This window comes from Mus pahari, chromosome 10 (assembly GCF_900095145.1).
Source record: "Mus pahari chromosome 10, PAHARI_EIJ_v1.1, whole genome shotgun sequence".
NCBI lineage: Eukaryota > Metazoa > Chordata > Mammalia > Rodentia > Muridae > Mus > Mus pahari.
Genome location: NC_034599.1, coordinates 16,964,659 through 16,971,774, shown reverse-complemented (window position 1 = coordinate 16,971,774; position 7,116 = coordinate 16,964,659). Strand labels below are relative to the sequence as shown.

At 48.5% G+C, this 7,116-nt stretch overlaps 1 protein-coding gene across 6 annotated transcripts in view; it reads right to left on the bottom strand.

Moving 5' to 3' along the window:
• The window catches only part of Smarca4 (SWI/SNF related, matrix associated, actin dependent regulator of chromatin, subfamily a, member 4), a 91,034-nt gene extending 85,915 nt beyond the window's left edge, over nucleotides 1-5,119 (bottom strand). For 4 of the 6 annotated variants that reach the window (XM_021206547.2, XM_029543634.1, XM_029543636.1 and 1 more), the window contains exon 1: nucleotides 4,881-5,050. The gene's annotated coding sequence lies outside the window, so the exon portion shown is untranslated. Of the gene's footprint in view, nucleotides 1-4,880 lie in introns of all 6 variants that reach the window. The other 2 variants (XM_021206548.1, XM_021206549.1) reach the window with 2 other exon arrangements.
• Nucleotides 5,120-7,116: the final 1,997 nt, after the last annotated feature.

Here is a 7,116-nt window from a genome sequence, read left to right as displayed (position 1 = left end):
GGAACTCACTCTGTAGACCAGGCTGGCCTCGAACTCAGAAATCCGCCTGCCTCTGCCTCCCGAGTGCTGGGATTAAAGGCGTGCGCCACCACGCCCGGCATGTTTGAATCTTATAACTCACTTGATTGAAGGAGAACCAGTCCTGAAAGTTGACCTCTGGCCTCATGACTATTTTACACACACCACAGACAGACAGACAGATAGACACACACACACACACACACACACACACACACACACTCACAATGTAAAACAAAGCAGTCTTGAGTCCTGGATGTGGTGGAGCACATAGGAGGCAGAGGCAGGTGGAACTCAGTGAGTTTGAAGCCAGCCTGGTCTGAATTCCAGGTCAGCTCTGCTACACAATGAGACCCATTTTTTTGTTTGTTTGTTTTTAAAGATTTATTTATTTATTTATTATATGTAAGTACACTTATATATAAGTACACTGTAGCTGTCTTCAGACACTCCAGAAGAGGGCATCAGATCTTGTTACGAATGGTTGTGAGCCACCATTTGGTTGCTGGGATTTGAACTCCGGACCTTCGGAAGAGCAGTCGGGTGCTCTTACCCACTGAGCCATCTCACCAGCCCGAGACCCATGTTTTTAAAACAAACAAAAAAGCCAACCATTTTTGCCTATTCTCTATGCTGGCATCCCTTTCTGCAAAAGCAGTGTATTACAAAATGTCTCACTTGCACTAATGTCTTGCTTTGACAGAGCAAGGGTCTGGTTCTCACAGTGGAATCCCCCTCTCCCTTTGCATGTACACACACAAAAATCAACCTGAAAAAATTAAATATGCCCTAGAAAAGACTAACAGTCAATGAACAAGCTAATAAAATAAAAACCAAATTCTTTCTAGAACTCCAAATGGACAGTAAATATGTTAAAAGTGTTCAACACACTCAGGGGTTAAGAGTGCTTGCTGCTCTTGCAAAGGACCCTAGTTCACTTCCCAGTACCCACATCTACCACAAAAAATAACAAAGAAAATATAGCCTAGTGGCAAAGCATTTTTCTACTGCTGTGAAGACACCAGAGCCAAGACTGTATTTGGGCTCCTGCTTATAGTTTCTGAGGCTGAGTCTATGACCATCACGGAGGGAGCGAGTGGCAACAGGCAGGCATGGTCCTGTAGCAGCAGCTGAGAAATTACATTTGATACACAAGAAGGCAGCAGAGAGAGAGAGACTGGGCCTGACATGGGCTTTTGACTCTCAACCTCACCCCCACTGAAACACCTCCTCTAACAAAGACACATATCTTAATCCTTCCTAAAACCAGTTCTGCCAGGCTTTCAAATATATGAACCTATGAGGGCTGTTCTCATTCAAACAACCATACCTATTATATGTAAACTCTGGGCTGTTCCCAGCACCACAAAAAAGAATTAATAGAAATGAAACCAGAGGCCGGGCAGTGGTGGTACATGCCTTTAAGGCCAGTCTGCTCTACAAAGTGAGTTCCAGGACAGCCAGGGCTATACAGAGAAACCCTGTCTCGAACCCCCCCCAAAAAAGAAACAAACAAACAAACAAACAAACAAATGAAAACAGAATATTAACTTTAACACATAATATCCAGGGGCTGGCGAGATGGCTCAGCGGTTAAGAGCACTGACTGCTCTTCTGAAGGTCCTGAGTTCAAATCCCAGCAACCACATGGTGGCTCACAACAATCCCTAATGAGATTTGATGCCCTTTTCTGGTGTGTCTGAAGACAGCTACAGTGTACTTACATATAATAATAAATAAATCTTTTTTAAAAACAAAACAAAAACAAAAATAACATCCATGCCAGGCAGTGGTGGCTCACACCTCTAATCCCAGAACTCTAGAGGCAGAGGCAGGAAGATGGAGGCAGCCTGGGCTATACAGAGAAGTCTTGACTTGAAAAACAAACAAAAAAAAACAAATGGTGTTTGCTACAGTTAGCAGATTTGCATGTCATTTCATTCAAGCCTATCACCAGGTACAGTGACATCCCAGTGGTACCTGTTTCACAGGTGAGTGCCAAGACTCAGCGGCTGCATATGAACTAGAGAACCCTGAAGAACTCACACCCTTGACAGCAAGAAGGAATAGCAGGTAAAAGCACTTGCTGTCAATAATATGATGACCTGCAATTCAATCCCCATGACCCATGGGGTAGAAAACCCACTCCTAAAAGTTGTCCTCTGACCTCCATATATCACACATAATTAAACAAATACAAATTTTTAAGTTCAAAAAAAGAGCTAACACCTTTCACACCCACTCACAAACAAACCACCAAACCAGGACCCCAGACTTCACCAGTGACTTCAGCACTTTCAAAGCAGTGACATCTGGGGCTAGAAGAGCAATGGCCTAGAAAGTTCAAAGCCAAACAGCAGCAACAAATATTTATTGCTTTGGATCTTGTACCAATCCCCAAGCTCATCCCTCCCAAGGACCCTCTCCTGTCCCACTACCGTCTGCTTCCAACTGCACTGCTGGAGACGGACAGACAGAGCAGCAGCTCTGATGACACTGCTCCACTCCCAACTACGGGGCCAGGGAAGGCACATCTTCCCTAATTTTGAATGAAGGTTCCTCCTCCATGCAGCCTTCTAGACATGCCCACCACTGCTCCCTTGGGCAACCACTCTGTCCCTTCACAAGATAAGTTGTGAGGCTTCAATGGCAGGCCAAAGGGTTAGAGAGATATATACATACATACATACATACATACATACATATCATGTCTACCATGCACAGTGTCATGGGTTCCAAGCTTGACAACACCCAAAAATAACAACAACAAAAAAACCCACATGCGTTTAAAAAAAAAAAAAAAATAGCAAAATCAAAACAATGCTTGCAGGGTACTGACTTGGTGGTAGGACACTTACTTCCAGCATGTACAGGATCAACTTTGATCAACACCATAAAAATTCTACACACTTAAAAGACTTAGGAGCAGGAGAAATGACTCACCAGGTAAACGCTTGCACTGAAAACTGACTGTCTGAGTTCAATCCCGGGAACCCACGTGAAGGAGGGAGAAATGACTCCGGCACGTCTTCTCTGACCTCCACACACAAATAAATAAGGAACTGCAATGCTTTAACCAGCTTGGCACTGGTGGCTCACAGTGTGAATCCCAGACAGAGGCAGGCAGATCTGAGTTCAGCTAGAAGCCAGCCTGGTCTATAAAGCAAGTTCCAGGACAGCCAGGGCTGCACAGAGAGCCTGTCTCAAAAAACAAATAAAACCGAAATAATTAAAGAACAAAACAAGGGCTGGAGAGGTGGCTCTGTGGTTAAGAGCACTGACTGCTCTTCAGAAGGTCCTGAGTTCAATTCCCAGTCACCACATGGTGGCCCACGACTATCCGAAATGAGAGTCTGAAGACAGCTACAATGTACTTAGATATAATAATAAATCTTAAAAAAACAAAACAAACAAACAAACAAACAAAACCACAATGGCCCTAAGGGCTTGGCTAATCCAAGAATTTAATCCCAGCACTCAGAGGGCAGAGGCGGCCAATCTGTGTGAATTTGAGGGCAGCCTGGTAACCGAGCTCCAGGACAACCAGGGCTACACAGTGAGAACAGAAGAGGGCCCGGAGAGTCAAAACAAACCCAAAATTTAATGAATTAATACACATGCAGACCAAGGAGAAATGTCCCCATATTACCCAAAATTTAATGAAATACACATGCAGACCAAGGAGAAATGTCCCCATATTAACAGCCCATTCCCTACCAGACATGTAACACAAAGTAAGGGACTCAACTGTCTGCTGGACCAGTCAACAGTAGTGCAGGAAGCTGAATGCTATCCCAGCACTTGGGAGGTGGAGGAAGGAAGGTGAGGAGCGGGCCAGCCTGGTCTACAGGAGGAGGTGGAGGTCAGTATTGGTTATAAGATTCTGTCTTCAAAATCAGAATAATGATGTGGGAACTATTTGCCTAGTTCTTCCCAATCTTGCCAGCGAAAGTAATTCTGTACAAAGGAGGAAACCCAGAGGTCTGGCCAGATTAGCGATTTTGCCTAAGGCCACACAGCAAGCTGACAGCCGGCGGCGCTGGGCATCAAACTCAAAGGATGTCTGTCAATTCAAACAAAAAAACTTGTTTCTAGTTCCTGAGGAGTCACTGGAGGTAAAAGGGATCAAGCAGATGCCTTCGGACCCGCACAAAACACTTGCCTTTCGGTGTTTTAAAATAAAAAGCCGCATCTGAAAAACTGGGAAGGGCCAAAGGGACTCAAAAGAAAAACAATGCGGCCGAGAGCAAACGTTCCCAGGCATCTTTCACTTTTTAGGCAAACATTTTGCAGCCATGGAAGAAATTCTTTACTTGTCCTTCAAAATCTGCAATGAAATTTGTCAAAAAAATAACAATGACAAAAGTGAGATCTGGAGACCCAAGAGGGCTCATGACTGTGTCCAAGCTACACTGGGCATCAATAACTGAGTTAAATGTTGCTCCCGACGCCCGACCACAGGGCATTGGGATCGCACCCGTTACAAACGAGGCCAGGAAAGGCCACCGCACCTAGCCACCGTTCAAAGTTGGGGTTCACAGAAATTAAAGTGGGGGATCTGGATCTCTGGAACGCCAAAGGGAAGAAGCTTTGTCCAAGACCCCACGAGAACGCGCGCGCGGCCTTCACGCGGCCCGGAGCCACCCGCCTCGCCGGCCACAGAGTCTGGAAGCCGCCGCGGTGTCGCTGCACTGCGGCCCAAGCCGCGCGCGCAGGGCTTCTTGACCCTCAGGCGCCGCCGTACCCCGACCCCGCTCTGGTCGCCGAGCTGCCCCCTCCCCCTCCCGGCGCTTCGGCTTCATTCAAACCGTCTTGCCCGAGCCCCGGGAGCCTCGTTCCGCTCAGGAGCCTCCATTCCTTACCCGGAGGTACCGGCGCCGGAACCTTCCTGGCGCCGCCCCCAACCCTCCACGAGGGGTCGGGGACAGAGTGGGCGTCTCGCTTCTCCTCAGGAAACAAAGAAGCCGTCGCCGCCGCTGCCAAGCGAGTGGGAAAGCCTCGCGCGCGCGCCCGCTGGGCCTCGCCAGGCCGCCCCCCCACCGCACGCAACCCGCGCGCCCGCCGCGCGCCCCCGCCTCCCTTTCTACCCGGTCCACTTCCCCTGCTTCCGCTCGCCGGCCGGCCTCGTGCGCGCGCCAGCCCACCCTTCCGCTCTCTGCGCGCATGCTCAGCCATTCGCGCTGCGCACGCGCACCGGTCCTTCGAGGGCGCGAGGAGGTGGGCGGGCCCAGAGGCTGCACAAGATACCCAGTGCACCGCCCCCGTGGGGGGTTCGGGGCGGCTCTGCGCAAGCGCACACCTATCTCCCAGGCACGAAACTGGGCCTCAAGCCGGGAGGCATGCGCAGTGGGGGTGGCACTGCGGCGACGCTTGAAGGTTGGGGGAGGGGGTGGGTGCTCCAGATGGGTGATGGTTACGATGAAAGGGAAGTCCTTAGGCTCGGAGCAGTTGGAGCGCGCAGGGAGGAAAGAGAAGCCGAGATGGCCAGGCTGTCCCAGGACGGGGCAGAGCCCACGCGGTGCTAAGGGCAGGCCTGGGAAACGCTTTGATCCTGGTTCTGGCGCGGCCCTGGCCACATTTCCTGCAGAACCTGCTGAGGCCCAGTAATTTGCTTTACAAATATTTATTGTGCTACTATTGGCTACTGGCTGCCGGCTGGTTCACAATCTGTGGGGAGCCAGCCGGATGAATAAGTAAAATGCACAGGGTGTAAGGTAGAAACAGCCATGGTCACAGTTTAACATAAGATTTCCAAGAAAGCCATTAGCCTTGGAGCGTAGAACTCTGTCCAAATTTGGAAATTCCATGCCTCTGGTTGAGTTTTTAAAATATTTGGTAGTGTTCAGGAGGCAGAGGCAGGTGGATCTCTGAGTTTGTTGCCAACGTGTTACTTGTTTTTGTTTTGTGTTTTTGTTTTGGGTGTTTTTTGTTTTTTATTTTTTTTGTTTTTTCGAGACAGGGTTTCTCTNCAACCAATTTCTCTTATGAAACATAGAGGTCTCTACTTGGTTTCTTCCTCTTTAAGTTGCTGGAAGCTTACATTTCTAAATTTTTTTTTTTTTTTTGGTTTTTCGAGACAGGGTTTCTCTGTGTAGCCCTGGCTGTCCTGGAACTCACTCTGTAAACCAGGCTGGCCTCGAACTCAGAAATCCGCCTGCCTCTGCCTCCCAAGTGCTGGGAGTAAAGGCGTGCGCCACCACGCCCGGCTTGTTTTTTTTTTTTAAAGGGTTTTCTTTGTGTAGCTCTGGCTGTCCTGGCACTTCCTCTGTAGACGAGGCTGGCCTCGAACTCAGAGATCTTCCTTCCTGAGTGCTGCATGCATGTTCCCATCCAGCTTGGTCTTTCTTCTACATAGCTAGGTTCCAGGGCAGCCATGGATACAAAGTGAGACCTTCTCTAAACAAACAAGCAAAAAGGGGTGTTTAAAGTCACAAAGAAGAACAAAGAATGTTTCAGGCCATTAAATCACTGATCTGCTACTGCCTCTTAAACGCTAGGATTACAGACCCAAGCTACCAAGACTGACAAACATGGTATTTTTCCTTGTTTTTTTTGTTTTGTTTTTGTTTTTCGAGGACGAGTTTCTTTGTGTAGCTCTGGCTGACCTGGAACTGGATCTTGAAACCAGGGTGACCTCGAACTGAGATCTACCTGCCTCTGCTCCCCCCCCCCCACGTCTGGGACAAAAGGCATGTCCCCCCACACCCAGCTCAGTTCTGGTTTATTTTCAGCCGGAGATGGTGGCATTTGTCCTTAATCTCAGCAAGCTGATCTTTGTTCGTGTCCAACTTTATCCACATAGTAAGTTCCAGGCCAGCCAAAGTTACATAATGAGATTTTCTCAAAAAAAATAAATGTTGGTGACTGGATAGATGGCTCAGCAGTTAAGGGCACTTCCCCTTGCAGAGGACCTCCATTCTGTTCCCAACACCTCTGGGGGTCTACCTATGCAGCCAGAACTGCTTTCAATTCAGGAGCCTCTCCTGAGTAATAGAAATACTAGAATTTGGGCTGGTGAGATGGCTCAGTGGGTAAGAGCACCCGACTGCTCTTCCAAAGGTCCAGAGTTCAAATCCCAGCAACCACATGGTGGCTCAT